The sequence below is a fragment of the Dioscorea cayenensis genome, unplaced genomic scaffold (assembly GCF_009730915.1).
Source record: "Dioscorea cayenensis subsp. rotundata cultivar TDr96_F1 unplaced genomic scaffold, TDr96_F1_v2_PseudoChromosome.rev07_lg8_w22 25.fasta BLBR01001717.1, whole genome shotgun sequence".
NCBI classification, from domain to species: Eukaryota; Viridiplantae; Streptophyta; class Magnoliopsida; order Dioscoreales; family Dioscoreaceae; genus Dioscorea; species Dioscorea cayenensis.
In genome coordinates this window covers 1-19,436 of record NW_024088108.1, presented here as the reverse complement: position 1 = coordinate 19,436, position 19,436 = coordinate 1, and positions in this window count along the sequence as shown.

The window sequence follows — 19,436 nt, the reverse complement described above, 5'->3', positions numbered from 1 at the left end:
TTTATTTTCCCTCCTCTTTATTTCCTTTTTTTTATGTTTTTGATTTTTTTTTGAATCTTTTAGAGACATCAAGAAACTTTCACTCGTTGGAGTGTTTTGCTTGTTGACTTAATAGGTCCTCGGTCAACATATTGCTTGTTGTACCATAATTTTGTACCTATCTGATTTATCACCATCTTCAGACCTGAACTGGAGGACTCTTCTTCTTTTCTTGGTACTTCACCTTTTCGAATCCACAATTTCTTGATTACAATAGTCTTCCCTCTGATTTTTCTTTTAATGATTGCCTGCTCATATCCAATTATTCTTCCACTTTTTAAGTCTTCTTTCAATTTGTTGCACTTGGGTCTTATGTAGCCAGTCCCTCCAAAATGAAAGCATGTAGGCACTTCACTTTTTGGTTCTTCCTTGCTTTGACTTGTTTTTCTTTAATGTTTTGTAGGACAGTTGACTTGACAAACACAACTCTTGAACCTTTTGTCTTGACATTTGAGCTTTTTCCAATATACCCAATACCATGTCGGGCTTTACTAGTTCTTCCAACTGATAGAATCTCGTCAAGCTTGGCGGTACCCTTGTTCATGGAGTCCAAGGTCTTCTAAGCATCGCACAGCTTTACTTTACATATACTCAACTCCTCCTCCAAGCATTGGTTTTGCAACATCATTTCATTGAATCTGTTCATCATGAGTTTATAACTTGTGAGAAGATCATTTTCTGTTACCTCATTGTACTCACTGTCAGTTTCAGTAGATGTTGTAGCTGATGTTGCAACATATTCTGCAATAGGTGTGGATCCATTCATCACAGCAGGAAAGGACGTATGATGGTTGCTCAAACTTCCTTCATCGTCTTCTTCAGTGCTACCATCTGAGTCATCACTCCATCTAGCATTCAGTGATTTTTCTTTCTTCCTGAGAGTATTAGCACAATCGGCTTGGTAGTGCCCAAAGCCTCCACATTCTCTACACTTGATCTTCATGAGATGATCTTCGATTTCTTCCTTTTTGTGATGATATTCAATTTCTTCCTTTCTTTATTTAGACCATCTTTTCTTTGAAATTTCTTGCTTTGTGTCTTGTATTTTCTGACCATCTCACGTAGCTTTCTTGTCAGGAGAACAACGTCATTGTCATCTTCATTTTCATTGTCTGTTTCAATAGCTTGCTGTGGTTCTTTTTGCTTTGAGGCTTCAGCCTTCAAGGCTATATCTTCTATTCTTCTCTTAGGATTAAAGATTCATCTCGTATGCTTGCAAGGACCCCATCAACTCATCTAGTTTCATAGTAGAGATGTTTCTTGCTTCTTCTATTGCTAAGATTTTTGCATAAAATCTTCTTGGAAGTGATCTAAGTGTCTTCCGGACAAGTTTCTTATCGGAGTACTCCTTGCCTATTTGGTAGACCTGATTTGCTATGTCCATTAATTTTGCATTGAACATGGTTATCGTCTCATCTTCTCCCATCCTGAGATTTTCGAAAATAGTGGTTAACATTTGAAGTTTGGATTCTCTTACCAAGTTGGTACCTTCACGTATGGTTTGAAGAATCTCCCAAGCTTTCTTGGCATTCTCGCATGTTGCAATATACTTGAACTGGTTCTCATCAACACATTCAAAAATTGCATTGGGAGCTTTTCCATTAGCATTAGCTTTGCGCATGTCTTCGACACTCCAACTGCTTTTCTTCTTCATGATCAGGTTCTCGTCTTCATCAACTAGAGTAAGAGGAGACCATCCTTCTTCTACGGCAATCCATGCACTCTCATCTATGGATTTGATAAACGGCTTCATGCGTGCCTTCCAATATGGATAGTTGGATCCATTTAGCAACGGTGGTCGTGTGACGGAAGCTCCTTCCTTTCCAGCCATCAATGAAACTCGTTAGGACCTCGCCAACTTTGAAACCAAAGCTATAACACGGCGATCAAGACTCTGATACCACTTGTTAGTTCCACCGGTGTGGTTTGTGGGTTTTAGGGAACATTCAAACACTCATACAAGCATACACAAACCAAACAAGAAAGAGACACACGACGTTGGTAACCCAGTTTGGCGTCCACTCGCCTATGTCTGAGGGGCCAAGCCCTGAGATAAACAATCCACTAAATGAGGTGAAAATACATGAGTACAAACACTTGTCACTCAACGCTCACAAACAAAGATCATTACCTTCTCTAGATTATCTTGTGCACCCACACTCTCTAGCTCCGGTCACACTTACAATCTACAAGCAAGATAGCTTATATAGACGCCTCAATGTCCCAAATATAGCACATACCTCTTTTGGAATCTCCACGGCTACTAATTTAAAAACCTTCCGAAATTAGTTGTTGCAACTCCTGTTGTAACATAAGTTGCAACATGGCCCTGACTCCTGACTTGACTGAGTTCTGGTTACGTTGCGGATGACCTCAAGACCCATCAACCTCCTGGTCATGCTTAGTCTGAGTCGATGCAGCCAAATCTCCCGATCTAGACTGCCGGTAACTAGCCTACCTCCTCAGTTCCTCATCACGCAGTCCCCTAGCAAGGGGCGCAAGTCCTTGTGCGTCTTCCTGAAACTTGCCAAACTTAGTCTTCAATCTTCCAAGTTTTGTCTTCAAAGATTCTCCAAACTTGATCTTCAATTCACCCAAGTTTGGTCCTCAAATCTTCCCAATAATAGATTTTCAATCAATCAATTCAATCATCAAGGATTCTTCAAATCATATCTCCTTCATTCATACCATGAATAGATATTTCTTCAAATAAGCTCCACCATATTTAGTCTTCAATCATATCTCTCTAAGTATGGTCTTGATATGATCTTGTCTTCAAGTTAAACAAATTACCAAGAATAATACCACCAAGATCTTCAAGATATTTTCCTCCATGTTATAGACTTACTAAAAATAGCTCCACCATATTTAGGATGATTTACCTTGCACCCCAAGTCTCCTTGCCATGTCACCAAGATTTCCATGTCATCAATTATGCCTTGTCACCATGGTTGCCACATCATCTTGCTTTGGTGTCAAATCATGCCAAATAAATAGTGAAGTTGCACTAACAATAATCATGAATGCCATTTTGGGAAATAAGTACAAAGTGTCCCATTGAAGTTGCAAATGGGAATAGACATTGTTGTTGGCCTGCCAATATATCTTTAGTAGGTGATGCAAATTAATGGTTACTTGATGTAGGGTATGGTAATCATTTGAAATGAATAAGTGTATGTTATGTGTAAATGAGTCTTTGCACATTACATCTAACTTAGAGATGGTACATGCATATTGCTTTGCCTAGAAACAAAAATGAAGTGCTATCAAATTGAAGGATATATAGGTCTTGTGACTATATTGTTGAGGCATTTTAATTATCCTTATACTTGACAAAATTTTAAGCCCTTACACTGGTACCATTTCATGGTATTCCCACAAGATGCCAAGATAGTGGTTTTTCCATCTTTGGAATTTGGTTCTGAAGATTTTGTAAATATCTAAACATTTTACAAAGTTCTTCCAGAAGTTTAATTTCAAGATTATAAAGTTTTGCACACTTATCAAAAATCACCACTAATGTATCAAGGGTCTTTGAGAGTAACTACTTCAGGGTATTCTCCACTATGGAAGTTTGCAACAAAATTATTAAAACCTTAAAATATTGATAGGGACATTTCGCTACCAACAAAACGCAAGTGAACATGCCAATCAAGTATTAAAGTATACTGATAAGCAAGATATCGATCCACAGGGAAAATGAAGATTACTAGTACTAATCCCAATAATAGAATTAGCCTAATAAAAAATGGTGTGATGGGAGAACAAACTAAAGAAGAAACAAGAGTCAAAAGTGTTGAAGAAAATACTACTAATGAAGCATAGGAAAGTGGTTTCATGCATAGATTCCTTCTAAATAGTAACTAATTTGGTACGGTGCTGATACATACAACCCTATGAGCACAATGTACTCCATGAACTTTAAAGAAGAATAGTCAAGTATTCAAAAAGTAAACAATTCTTCTCTCGAAGTAATTGCCCCTAATCCCATACAAAGTAGAAACAAGATCTCTCTCTGAAACTACTTCCTATGATTGCAAAGAGAATGGAATTACTTGTCAATTCATTCAGAAGGATTATGGGAGGAGAACTCTAGACTCCATAATACCCTATCTCAAGGCGTGCTCACAATCCCATTCAATCGCAACTTGCCTATGCTAGGTGGGTCTCTTAATTTGTCACACAAGCACATCAAACATGAATATAGGGCTTTGCCTCAATAATATTCAAGACAATAGATACAAGTAATTGAATTCAATAATAAAGGATTGCAATTGAAAATCAATGTAAAAGCATGAAAGATCCACAACCAAAGTCAATCAAATTGTAAACCTTAGAGTTCATCTATGCCCAGACACCTACAAATTACTTCTCCATCAGAGGGGAATAATCAAGAAATTCATAAGATACAACAAACATGATTGAAAACATAAAACCCCTTTTCTAGTCTTGCCCTTTGAGATTGTCGATGAACTTCCCCTTTCCCTTCCACAAACACCGTCAAGGTGCTTATAGACAGCTTTAACGGACTTTCTTAAAGGTGGGTAAGTCTCATTTCCTTGATGAATCACCTTAAGAAATATGGAGAAACTCTTCTCCTCTTTTCCTAAGCTTTTCCATCAAAAGATATCTTCAAAACCCTCTTCAGGATCTTTTATACCCAGCCCCTTATGGGCACCTTACGGATGTAAGAACGAGGCCGTAAGGAGCTAAAGATGATGGGTCGCGTGCCTTACAGGCAAATTGATGGCCGTAAGTCTCGCATGTAAGGCCTTTTGTCTCAGTGTTACGACCCAACTTACAGCAGTTAGCATTGCCCCGTAATCTTCTTTGGATGGCTCTTGCAACCCCCCTTATGGGTGTATGTACCCTCTGTATGCTCCTATAGACAACCCTTATGGTTCAGCTTAAAGACGTAAGTCCGGCCCGTTAGTCCCTCGATTGATCCTTATGCTCCTCCATAAGGGCATAAGCCTACAAGGTTCTCTAGCTTTCATTGTTAATTGCTAATATTTCATTTTATGTTATGTGATATCACTTTTCTATTTTAGTAAAAGTACCTAAAGTATATTTACAAAATAATTCTTTGCTCAAAATCTTTTTTTTCTATTATATTGCTTTTTAATATCCTTCTTATGCATATATTTCTAATATTAGATCATCTCTTTTTACATTTCTTTTTAAGTTGTTTTACAAGTTCTATATCTACCTTAGGGTCAAATTTAGCATTTTTCTTTAGAATTTTATTGCTACAAGGTTTCTATAAATCCTTTGTCATAATTTAAACATCCTAAAAAGCCTTAATACTATTTTTTATCTTATAACTCAATGGGAATAAGTTTATTTTTTAGAATATTTGATTTTGTAATTCAATTCCAGAAGAATCTATCTTTAACTCTAAGAATTCTATTTCATTTTGTTGAAGTTCTGTATTTTTCTTTGACTAGCCTAGTCTATTTTCTAGATAGTTTAAAGTGAATATTTTTAAATACATATCATGATGGGTAATATTGGAAAAAGCAATTAGAATATCATCGATGTAAGCAGAAATAAATTTTATACATTCCTTAAATACTTCATCCATCCTCCTTAGAAATGTTTGTGGAGCATCTTTGAGTCTAATAGGCATGACTAACCATTCAAAGTGTAATTATGGTGTACTAAATGCTGCCAATGGAAGAATTTCTTCTATTAATTTGATTTTCCAAAATATTGATTTATAATCAAATTTTGAATAAATTCTTCAACCTTCCCCTTAATTTATTAGGGTTTCTTTATGTGGTAAAAAGTAATCATCAAACTTGTTATATTGATTGAGTTGTTTGTAATTACCAATGTAATTCTTTTTTTTCCTTGCAATACCCTACGAAGCAAATAAAACCAAATAAACCATAAAATGGGTATTGATATGATGAAAATACATGCTCAGTGTATAGAATACATATATGAAAATAGGTATATTTAGACACTTAACGAAAAAAATACAACTAGAAGTTCATCTTAAGTTTCATCAATCCAAGGCACCAATAGAAGGTTTAGCAACTCATATTACATAAATCCATAACAAAATCGAAAGATCCAGACATGATTGAAAACATAAGGAAAACTCCCTTAATACTATCTTTTTATTGAATGGTGGACTGCCACCATTATGCTGTGAACTTTTGTCTTCAATCTTGCCTTAAAACACCACTATCACCATCTTGGATTACTTCTTGATCAGTTCCCTTTAATCCTCAATCGAAGACCTAGCCTCCAGGGCCGGCTCAAGGGTAAGGCCAATGAAGCAATTGCTTTAGGCCCCAATATTTTTCAAGGCCTCATATTTATATATTTTTTTTAATAATAATTTTAATTTCAATGTCTTATCTTTAATTTTTTTTGTAATAATAATTTTAAATTTAAGGCCTCATCTTTAGATTTTTTTAATAATAATTTTAATTTTAAGGCATCATCTTTAGATTTTTTAATAATAATTTTAAAAACTTAAAATTTTGAAGAACTCCCAATAATTATCGTAATAAAAAATATTTTAATTTAATATTTAACTAATATTATATTATCTTAGCTAACTTTTAAATTTAAAATAATACAGTAAAATATTAAATATTTTTGTTTTGATGCTTAATCAATCTCATATCTTCTCTAACTAACTTTTCAAAATTATATTTTGTTTCTATTAACTTTTCTCATGCATTTATTTCTTCAAAATTAATAAAATATTCATTTCTTTTAATTATAAATTAGCGTTTGTGTACTTTTTTATATTGTTACATTTTTAATTTTATGAGTTTTGCTCATAAATTTTAAATATATCTCCTATCTTGAGTTTAGTAACATGGAGAAAGAGAAACAAACAAGTATATTAAAATAAAAGCTAAATAAAATTTAATTTTTATAAATAAATTAGAGGGTTTATTCTAAAATTTTGATTTCGGCCTCTAGTTAACTTAAGCCCCCCCTGCTAGCCTCCATCTTAATCTTAGCTCAAAAGTTCATAAGGAAAGTCTAACTATAGGCTTTTATATTGCAGAAAAGAGAAAGCGCATGCTAGTGCGTGTTGTGTGCTTAGCCCGTGATCTTTGCCTTTGATACCCAGGACTAGAATCTCTCAATTTCAGAGTTCCAAAAATTAGCATAGCCAAAAAGTACGGGCATATTCTAGGTAGGGTGACTATGCTTTGGGTGTGCTCAACATCTCTATACTCAAACAATTTCTACGCCCAAAATATGCCTATGTTCTGGTTGTACTCTTCACTAGAATTGGCATTGTTGCTCAATTTGCTCTAACTTTTATCCTTTTGTTGCAAGTACCTAAATAAATGTTCATTCACCATAAAACCCCAATAGAGTACCAAAATAATAGAGGTTATGTGAAAAACAAGCTAAATACACAAATTTATAATATGTATATATGTATATTCATGTACTAATCAAATACCCCCACACTTGAGCTATTGCATGCACCCCAAGCTAGTACAAACTTTATTTATCTACAACCAAACACTCTTAACTCTCTTTATTGAATAGTAGCTTCATACGCACCTGAGATAGCCTTTTCTCTTGGTTGGTCATCAAATGCACATTTTTTATGCACAAAATCCAACTACTCGAGAGTGATTTTCACTCTTCAAAGGTGATAGCTCTTTCTACCATATTTTCTATTTACATTCTCTTGGTAAGGCATCCATTAGGGACCTGATTTTTGGTTTTATTTTGTTTAACCGCCATTTTTTTAACAAGAAAACAAGCTCACTCATGGTCAACCTAGCAAGGTCCACCATTAAGGGCGCGTTCATTTCACCGTAAGTGGGGGGAAGTGGGGGGAAGTGAACCCACTTCTCCCACTTCCAATGTTCATTTTCACTGAAGTGGGGGAAGTGGTCACTTCCCCCACTTCAGTACTTCCCCCATTTTGGGGGATGTTTGGTTTATAGAAGTGGGATGGAAGTGAGAAAGTAAGGAACTCCCACTTCTGTAGAAGTCCCACTTCTATATGGAAGTGTCACTTTCTGCTGTTTGGTTGCACACTAAAGTTCATGCACTTCTATCCCACTTTTCATGTTTGGTTTATAGAAGTGAAAGCTTGGAACTCTCACTTCAAGACTTCCATGTGTTTGGCTGGCATAGAAGTAGGTATAAAATCACCCATTTCTTATAATTGTGTAGTTACCAACCAATACCTAAAAATTTATTAAAAATAAATTTTTATGTAAATTTCTAAATTGTTTGAGATCCAATTATCCATCTACATATCAGGGAATTTTCTTGTTAAAGTTATGTATCATTGAACATTGAAGTGCAAACAAGATGATATAAACGTTCATCAAATTAGTGATATACATGTTTACCATTTTGTCATTAAAGATATCAAAAGATGGACAAGTGTTTTTTATTATTATTATTATTATTATTATTATTATTATTATTATTATTATTATTAGTATTATTATTATTATTATTTAAATAATGTTTTAGTTTTACATATTAAATCATTTTTCTTTTAGTCAATAATATTTATATATAATCATGTTTGAATCACATTGCTGTAAACTTTTATTTTATAATGTATGTAGCCTATATATATATATATATATAATCTCAGTTTAAAAAAACTTTTAATATTATAAGGAATGTGGCCTATATATATATATATATATATATAATCTCAGTTTAAAAAAACTTTGCACATACATGATAATCTCCATTTATATGACTGAAAAACTTCTAACAGTATTGATTTAAAAAAAATATATAAAAGCATCAGCAACATCAATTTTAATATACCAAATCATCACAACACAACATATAACTTAAAGTTTAATGAAATCTATTCAGACAATTACAAATGAAATATCTAAGCATCCTAACAATCATTATCATATCCAATAACATTATTTTTTTAAAAAAAAATCAACAATATGAACACAGAATCATCACAAACTTTTAGATCTAATAAGATTTGATGAGATATATTCAAACAAATGAAATATCCATATAATTAAAAAATAATCATAAAAACCCTCATAAAAATATGAAATATGTACATGATCTAAATTTTGTTTTAAAAAATTACGGATTTGAGTTAAAAATTAGTAAAAACAAAAACCATATCAATATCTCAACAATATACAAATTAAATATAAAAAAATGTAGATCAAATATTTTCTTATCAGAGAAACAGAAATTTTAAAAAAAATTCAAGGAATTAAAGGGGAAAAAATGAAAAATAACACTTTTGGCTATGGGTTTTTAGATTTGGGAAAAAAACTCACCTACGAAGAGAAGGTTGAGCTAACCGCACTCCACCGCGGATGAAAAAAATTCGATGAAAACACGATAAATAGGAAAGAAAAATTTTTTTAACTCTTGCAAGAGCTCAAATACTGAGAAAAAGAAGACTTTAATGGTGGTTTAAAAAGTAGATCTAACCTTTGAGAAACCATGAAAAAGATGGGAAGAAAAAAAGGCGAATCGAGGAGGCAGTGCGCGATTAGGGTTTTCGAGATGGAAGGGTTATCACAATGACGTATATTACGGAAGTGGGAGTTCGGTGTCATTTTAATAAATATTTAAAAATTTAAAAAAATATCACGGAAGTTGGACTTCGAGATTTTTTTCTCCAAGTCAAAACCCGGAAGTAACCTTTTTTAGAAGTGTGACTTCCCACTTCTAATCTCACTACCATGAACCAAACTCATGGAAGTGTTCAGAAGTAAGCCACTTCCATCACTTCTGGGCTCACTACCATGAACCAAACATGCCCTTTGTATTACAACCACTTCAGTGAAATTTCAACTGAAGTGGGGGAAGTGAGCCTCCTTTAAAAGACTCACTTCCACCACTTCCATAACTCCCAGTAACTGGGATCTTTCCCTCAAACTCTTGAGACCTTCGTCACCATCAAAGCCCTCAAGAACATCATCACAGTCGCCGTCGAAGGCATCAGTCTTTTGCAAAAACTGACGGATCACTTCTCACTGTCAAGTGCTGCTGCCACTACTACACAAAACTTCTTCTTGCCATTATTCCATTTTTATCTCCATTACCCTGTGGTACTTATCCCTCTTTCCTTATCCTTTGTTCCATTCTCATTCCTCTTTTAGGATTTGATTTGCTTTTGCTCTTTGTTTGATTGATTTGGATGGTGTATTCCTATTTGAGGTGATTGGAGTTATTGAATTTGGGGCTTTATCTTGATGTTTTAATTTCTGGTTTATGGAAAACTTTAGTTTTAGGGCTTGTTTGTTTATTTTTGGTTTATGTCTTTGAGGAATGGATCTAGAGTTTTTTCACATATCCATCTCTTTTTTGACAGATTTTAGACTATACCTTGTTTGTAAGACTGGATTGTACTTGTTGGCAAGACTTTAAGAGGGGATTTAAGGGCAACGATTTAGTGTTGAGTTCTAGTAGTAGTATAGCTTTGAAAGTTTGTTGGTGTCTTATTAATGTAACTCTTTACAGATTCATCTATTTTTTGACAAATTTCAGCCTATAAATCCTTGTTTGTAAGACTAGATACTTGCTGCAAAGACTTTAAGATAGGATTTAAGGACATTGATTTAGTGTTGAGTTTTAGTATTAGTATAGCTTTGAAAGTTTGTTGGTGTCTTATTAATATAACTCCTTGGATGGTTGTTTGTATTTGATGGGTTTTGTTGACAACATTTGAATAAGTATCTAATTCATGTCAAAAATCTTAATGAAGCTAATGAACCAATGGATTCTTTATCTGATTCATGAGATTATTCTTTCTCATGTTGTATTGTAGATCAAATTTCACATAACATTCCACTGTGAAGATATGCAATTCCTTCTTGTTTGTCTTTAAACAAGTTTTAAATTAATGGGCATCCATGTTTTAGAACTTCAAGTTAATTATTATTTTTGTTGGCAATTGCAATTATATTCCAAATTCTATGTTTTCTTGTTCAACAATAAACAACCAATTGAGTGACATGTTCATTGCTCTCCTTTTCTGTTGTGGTTTCCATGCCATGCTCATTCATTGACTCTTGTCTTCAGAAAGATCCCGAAACACGGGCAACAACAGATGATGTCATTCTACATTCTTTGTTCATATTGCTATGTTTGTTGTTATAATGAACTGATTTTTTAAATCTCGGGTTTATCCTCCCTATGGTTCCCTGTTGTCCATGTTGTGAGGATTATATTTTAGGATGGAACTCACTTTAAGTATAGTTTTACATAGTGTTCAGTTCTTTCACAAATTGTTGAAGGGGCTATTCTTATGTATATTGTTGTTGGACTTGTCTGCACATTGGATGGCACAAATTCCATGGTGCCAGTGGTCATGGCTTTTTCTAGGTTTAGCATCTTCAGGAGAGATCATGATTAAATAAAGCTTGTTGGTAGCATTCGCTATGCTGTGATAATAATATAGCAGAAGTGCTTACATTATTATTATGTTTACAAGCACTTCTGCTATAATATTCTATTTACATAATAATACCCATGCTAAGTTCTATGCATGCTTTACAAGCACTTCTGAAGCCCAGTGCCATGCAAGGTGTACATAATAAGAAGTGCTTGTAAAACAACTTAAAATATCTTATATCTCTTAAAGATTATGGTGTACATAATAAGAAGTGCTTGAATGCAAGTGAAGATAATTATATAGGAGTTCTTATGAAACATAACACTCTACATATAAAAAAGTAATATATATATATATATCATTTGGAGTTTACACCATACTAATTCCAGAGATTATAACATAAGCAATTGTGACACCAATAAGCATCACATACTGAGCCAATCCCGAGAGTTTAACTTTTACACCACCTAAAACAAAGAACTTGCATTATCAGGGATTGCTTAGGCAATGAGAAGAACTCAAATGAATACATATATATATATATAGAGTTTGAAAAGGAGCAAATATATATATATATATATATATAATTGTGCAATAGCCCATGCTAAGGACAATACCCCAGAACCAATTACGCTAGTGATTATATGTTAAGTGGTTGTCAACAATGTTCCTTAAAGTAAAATAATAATAATAATAATAATAATAATAATAATAATAATAATAATAATAATAATAATAATAATAATAATAATAGAGTGCATTTTAGATCATGTGAAAAATTTGAACCTGTCACTCAACTTAATTCAGTAACTGAGAACATGTCTCTATATTTTGTTTTCATTCTCCTTTTAATTACATGGTTTTTAATGACATGTATTCTAATTGATGGCTTTATTTTCAAAGTGTATGGATGCATAATGCTAAGGACAATATGTCACACCCACCCCTTCTACCGAGGTAAATGTGGCACCCATCAGTTAAAAATTTCTTTTTAGCTGAAACTGACTACCTCTCGGAAACCAAATCAGGACTTACAAATTACAATTTACAACTTTACACCAACTGCGAGGATTCAAATCTGAAATACAACAAATATAATAACTCAAATTTGTGGGTACAACCGCTCTGAGATCACGATACCAACAAATATAAAAGAAAAGTATGGGACCCATCTGGGTCTTGGACTTAACCCCGACTAGCTCTAAACTTGAGCGAGGCAATCTAGGGTCTTGCTCACTGCGATTCTGACACATTCGAGTTGGTCGGGTAGTGAGCTTAATAATTTCAAATACTCAAAATACGATTATATATAAAGTATATAAATACCAACTTTTTTCAAATAATTTTTCCAACTTTTCCAAAAATACCCGAATTCTAGCAAAAATACATTTTTAAAAGAACTTTTTGAAACATAAACTCATCATAAATCAATATCAAATCAATTTTCTAAGAAAATCCAAATTGTTGTGAGAGATCGCCCTCCTAAGAAGCGACAGTGGGCTTCGCCCCTCATCACAACCCAAAATAACAAGTAATATAAAAATCCATTCTCAATTCCACGACTGAAAACTCTCCCCCACTTAGCCGTCGCGACTAGGTTGGGAGCGCCATGGTCTTCATAACCTGACGTTGGCCCACCGGGTCCCGTGTGGTGACTCGGGATCCGATGTATCATCGATCGGGGCTCTACGCTCCCACCGATGCGGACAAATCAACTCTCGGGTCCACCACGCCACCTCTAAAGGGCGGCCCGTGGGGACCCACTATGCGATGAGTCGGGGCCTTAGCCCGCCATCGCATCCAAACCAACATGTAAATGTGCATAATACTAATCGTGATAAATCACATCACGTGGTCCTTATCCGGGGACAAGCATTCACATCACGAAAATAAACATCATTTCCACAAAGCCCGATGTCAAAAGTATAACAATGCATAAAACCCGGGTAAAATCCGGATCCATGATACCATTCCTATTCCGGGAATGAAAACCAATTCCACAAATATTGTTGGTAAAACATTTTTAAAATGCTCACATGATTTCACAAATCATTCCAAATCAAAGCATATATAACCATCAAAAATAAATACATGAATTGAATAATTAAATCACATATACATGTATTTTTCACTATTCATAAATCACGTATAATTATACGAGAAACCGATGTATCAATACGATTGTCGGGGAACATCAACGACAAGTAAATATACGTATACCTCAACATTATCGCTCAATTAAACATGATAAAAAGAAATACTTAAACAATTATTTTTCAAAAATACTAGCCATTAAATAATTATTTCAAAATAATAATAATTAATCAATTATTTAAAATAATAGCCACTACCAACTCACCCTAGTGTCCTTGGGGTTCCTTCCTAGACACAGAACTCCTCCCAAGACCTGAATAACACCTAACAAGAATAATATAATAAAAATAAATATCACATTTAAACCCAAAAATAAAATACAATAAACAATAATAGACTTCTATTGGGCCCACTCACTCCAATCGGTTAAAACCCGACCTTGCAGTATCCAACCGGCTTTCAATTGCACTTAAACCAACTCAATTTAGACTAAACACGCTAAACCAATCTGAAACCAATCTCAATTCCATTGAACTGAGCTCAATTGCACCTGAACCAAGCTTTTAATTGCACTGAACCAAAACTCAATCAAACTGAACCAACTTGAACCAACTCAATTCTTATTCAAAAATCCATTGAACCAACTTGGTTCAGCCCAAAACCCTTAGCCCAAATCAACTGAACCCAAACCTAAACCATCTCAACTCGAGTTTGATCGAGCCCAACTTAACCAAATCGATTCAACTCAACTAAATCAATTTCAACTTGGTTTGATCCAACCAAATCAATTTTGGTTAAACCCAACAAATCAATTCAACCATCTTCATTAACACCTTAATCATCATCATCAACTTAATTAATCAAACCAAACCCTAATCTCTGTGCTACAAGAATCGCTACGTAGCTTCCGAAGCCCTCATCTCCATTTCAAGTCGATTTTCAACTCGAATACGAGGTTTTACTCAAAAACAATTTCATACACTCATCATCTACAATAATTAAACACTGCTTTTTCAACCTCAAATAAATCATTTTTTTCTTCATCAAATCCACCAAATACATACACACATACATTCAAGTATACCAATAAAAATCATCACAATACTTTACCAAAACAATACTTCATCCTATTCTCCTCCATCGTACATAGCTCCATCACTCCCTTAACTCACGAGTTACTCAGTAGCGGAAAGAATGAGAAGGAGACGAAGAAGATGAACACTCTCAAGAGTCTAGATTTTTCTCCCAATGAAGTTTTCAACTCAAAAATTTTCATTTTTAGTCCCTCAAAACTTAACTCTACTTACAAGTCAGTCCTACAAAACTCACAAATGGTCCCTGAATTATGAAATAGTATTCTCAAAAGGTCCATGAAACTATCAAATGGTCCCTGAAGTATAACACAATATTTCAAAAAGGTCCCTACCGCCTTACCTTTCAGTCCTTTGGTTTCGAAAATATTTTATATCAATCCTTTTTTCTATTACTCTTTAACCCAAAAATCTTTTCAAAAACTTTTACACTTAAGTCCTTGTTCTCGTCACTTGGGGTTTCTCAACAAGATTACTCGTAGAAAAATTTCATGCAGTCGTAGTAATACTCCCGAATATATTTTTCCAATGATATGTAAAGGTTCGATGGTATTACTAATCCTTCCTCCTTAAGAAAATTTCGTCCTCGAAAATTTCCTTAGCATGTATAAATATGATATCACTTTGAAGTTCACTTGTTCCAAATCGTTTCTCTTGTTCCAAATGCTCAACGAGATTAATTAACATCTGTGTCGGGGATGTCCAAGTATCTCTGTGATGATCAGAGTGAACCTGATTCCTCTTATACTGTGTTATATACGGTGTACTACACTCTTCCGATGTGTTACTCGGCTTCCTCACTTCCAAAACTCATACTAATAAAATAATCTTGTATTTTTCCACAATCCATTGAAAAGCAACTCTTATTCCCAAGTAGAAATACATCATACCTGGAGATACAACAGTAGAATACAAACATCTCAAGCACACAAACGATAATAAAAAAGCAGTTATTCTACTATTCACAAGTCCTCATACGTCTACTGAACCTCATCCTTGTCTCACGGTTTGCATGGGTTCAACCTTTCCCTGCTCCATTGTCAACCAGCTGCACTATAGTTAAGGGACCCTAGCATGGGCATCACCATATGCAGCTACAAACTCCCGTGAACTCCATACCTCCTTCTCAATTTCGCATATGACTCTCGCTCAGGTGAAAAGCGTTCCATGTAGATATTCCTCACTCTGCAAGCAACTATAGAGCTAAAATCTCGGTATTCATGGTTTACCACACTAACGAGCTTGTGGGACATAAACATCGCGTCATTGCTTGTTCTTGGTTACTGTGTGCACGATAATGAACTAGAAGATCTCGAGGCAACAAGAGTAGAGCCTAGAGGGTACTTGAGCAAGAGATATGGGTTTCCATCTCTTCTTCCCTCATTCGTTCCTCCTCTCTCCTTCTCTCGTTCCTCCACTTCTCTTCACTTCTCTTCTTCCCTCTCTTTCTCGTCTTCCGGGAAATATCTCTCTACTCTTCTCTATTATACCTTGGAGGAGGTCCTCGTCTCAGTCGTCTCAAACGCCTTGGTTCCATTACTCAAAAATCCTTAAGACACTCAAAATTCCACTGATGAAAAACGCAGTCCGATCTTCTCCTCTATTTAAACACAACTAAACTACACTTAGAGGAGGTGGCCATAGATTCATCAAAGTCAGACAAATCAAAGCTCGAATCGATGGCACGTCATAACACACCTTTTAAGAATCAACGGAAAGGTGATAAAGAAGACCTGGTTACTCACGCTGCTAATCTCCATATTCTTAAGCTACACGTATGTCCAAAGTATCTTTCAAATCAAAGCTGCAAATCATCGTGTACCTCGATCAAAGAGAAATGCCAAAATACCCTTCTTTGGCAACTTTAAGTTAACTTATTTTGGATAAAAACCAATTCCAATAAATATCTCAACCCGTGATCGGGGATCGCGATTGTCTGTCATCGACTCTCGCCTCAAATATCAAAAACCCTACGATCGCCTCTCATTCAAATATGCAACTTAGGTTTTAACCCGATTGGAGATTCTTAATAATTCTCACTGGGCCCCTTAACTTTCATCTCAATCCCTACTAAACCTCTAAGTCTGACATGACTAAACTTAGGCTCGGATCCGACCCGTGATCTCTCTACGCAACCGAGGATACTCTCGACCTACAGTCTGACATGCAAAGATGTCACCCCTACCCCTTCTAGGGGTAAATGTGGCACCCATCGGGTTAAAAATTTCTTTTTAGCTGAAACTGCACACTCTCTCGAAAACCATCGGACTTTCACAATTACAATTTACAACTTTACACTTTGATCGGCAGGATTCAAATCTGATACAACAAAATATAATAACTCAAATTTGTGGGTACAACCGCTACAAGATCACGATACCAACAAATATAAAAGAAAAGTATGGGACCCCTAGGGTCTTGGACTTAACTCTCACTAGCTCTAAACTTGAGCAGGCAATCTAGGGTCTTGCTCCTGCCGATTCTGACATATTCAGTTTGGTCGGTGGTGAGCTTTATAATTTCAAATACTCAAATACATGATATATAAAAGTATATAAATACCAACTTTTTCAAATAATTTTTCCAACTTTTTCCAAAATACCGAATTCTAGCAAAATACATATTTTTGAGAACTTTTGAAACATAAACTCATCATAAATCAATATCAAATCAATTTTCTAAGAAAATCCAAATTGTTGTGAGATGCGCCCTCCAAGAGCGGCAGTGGGGCTTCACCTCATCCACAACCCAAAATAACAGTAATATAAAAATCCATTCCTCAATTCCACGACTGGAAAACTCTCCCCACTTGGCAGCAGTCATGACTAGGTTTGGGAGCGCCATAAATCTTCATAACCTTTGGCGTTGGCCCACCGGGTCCGATGTGGTGACTCGGGATCCGATGTATCATCCAATCGAGGCCTACGCTCCCACTGATCCGGACAAATCAGCACTCGGGTCACCACGCCACCTCTCAAAAATGGCCCGTGGGGACCCACTCATGATCAGATATCAGCCATGCAGCCCGTCACCATCCAAACCAACATCGTAAATGTAGCAAGTAATACAATCAGTAGTAAATCACATCCACATGGTCCTTATCCGGGACAAGCATTCACATCGACGAAAATAAACATCATTTCCCAAAGCCAATGTCAAAAGTATAACAATGCATAAAACCAGATGAAAATCCGGATCCATGATACCATTCCTATTCCGAATGAAAACCAATTCCACAAATATTGTTGGTAAAGAAACATTTTAAAATGCTCACATGATTTCTAGAAATCATTCCAAATCAAAAGCATATATAACCATCAAAAATAAATACATGAATTGAATAATTAAATCACATATACATGTATTTTTCACTATTCATAAATCACTTATAATTATACTGAGAAACCGATGTATCAATACGATTGTCGAGACATCAACAGAAGTAAATATCGTGATACCTCAACATTATCATGCCAGTCAAACATGATAAAAAGAAATACTTAAACAATTATTTTTCAAAATACTAGCCGTTAAATAATTATTTTCAAAATAATAATAATTAATCAATTATTTAAAAATAATAGCCACGTACTGGAAAACTCACTCGGTGTCCTTGGGTTTCGTCCTCAGACGCGAAACTCCTCCCAAGGCCGAATAACCACTTAACGAGAATAATATAATAAAAATAAATATCACATTTAAACCCAAAATAAAAATACAATAAACGACAATAGACTCTCTATGGGCCCACTCACTCCAATCGGTTAAAACCCGACCTTGCATTATCCAAAGCGCAGTCCAACTTGCACTTGAAACCAACTCAATTTAGCTCAAACAGTTAAACGATCGAACACAATCTCAGATTCCAGTCGAAAGTCTCAATTCGCTAAACCAAAACCAAGACCTTAATCAGACCGAACTCAAATCAATCAAAGCTGAACCACCAACCAACTCAATTCTTATTCAAAATCCATCGAACCAACTCTGGTTCAGCCCAAAACCCTATAGCCTAAATCAGCTCGAACTCCCAAAACCCAAACATATCTCAACGTTTGGTCGACGCCCCAACTTCATACGCAAATCAATTCAACTCAACCAGATCGATTTCGACTTGGTTTGATCCAACCAAAATCAATTTGGTTAAACCCAACAAATCAATTCAACCATCTTCATTAACACCTTAATCATCATCATCAACTTAATTAATCAAACCGAACCCTAATCTCGCTGCTACGATAATTCTACATGAATGTCCAGAACCTCATCTCCATTTCAAAGCGATTTTCGACCTCGAATCTGAGCGTTTTCTCAAAACAATTTCATACACTCGTCATCTACAATAATTAAACACGCCAACCAAATAAATCATTTTTCTTCATCAAATCCACCAAATACATACACACATACATTCAAGTATCTACCAATAAAAAATCATCAGCAATACTTACTAGCAATACTTCATCCTATTCTCCCTCCATCACACAAAGCTCCATCACTTCCGTCATTTCTTTTCTAACTCGCGCGCATCAGAGTTGTGGCGGAAAGAATGAGAAGGAGATGAAGAAGAGCGAGCGGCTCAAAGAGTCTAGATTTTTCTCCCACTGAAGTTTTTGCAGCCAAAATTTACATTTAGTCCTCCTCAAACTTAACTACTTACAAGCAGTCCCTGCAAAACTCACAAATGGTCCCTGGAATTGTGAAAATAGTATTCTTCAAAAGGTCCATGGAAACTATCAAATGACTGAAGTATAACACAATATTTCAAAAGGTCCCTACTGCCTTACCTTTCAGTCCTTGGTTTCGTAAAGTATTTTATATCAATCCTTTTTCTATTACTCTTTAGCTTCCAAAAATCTGGGTAAAACTTTTAC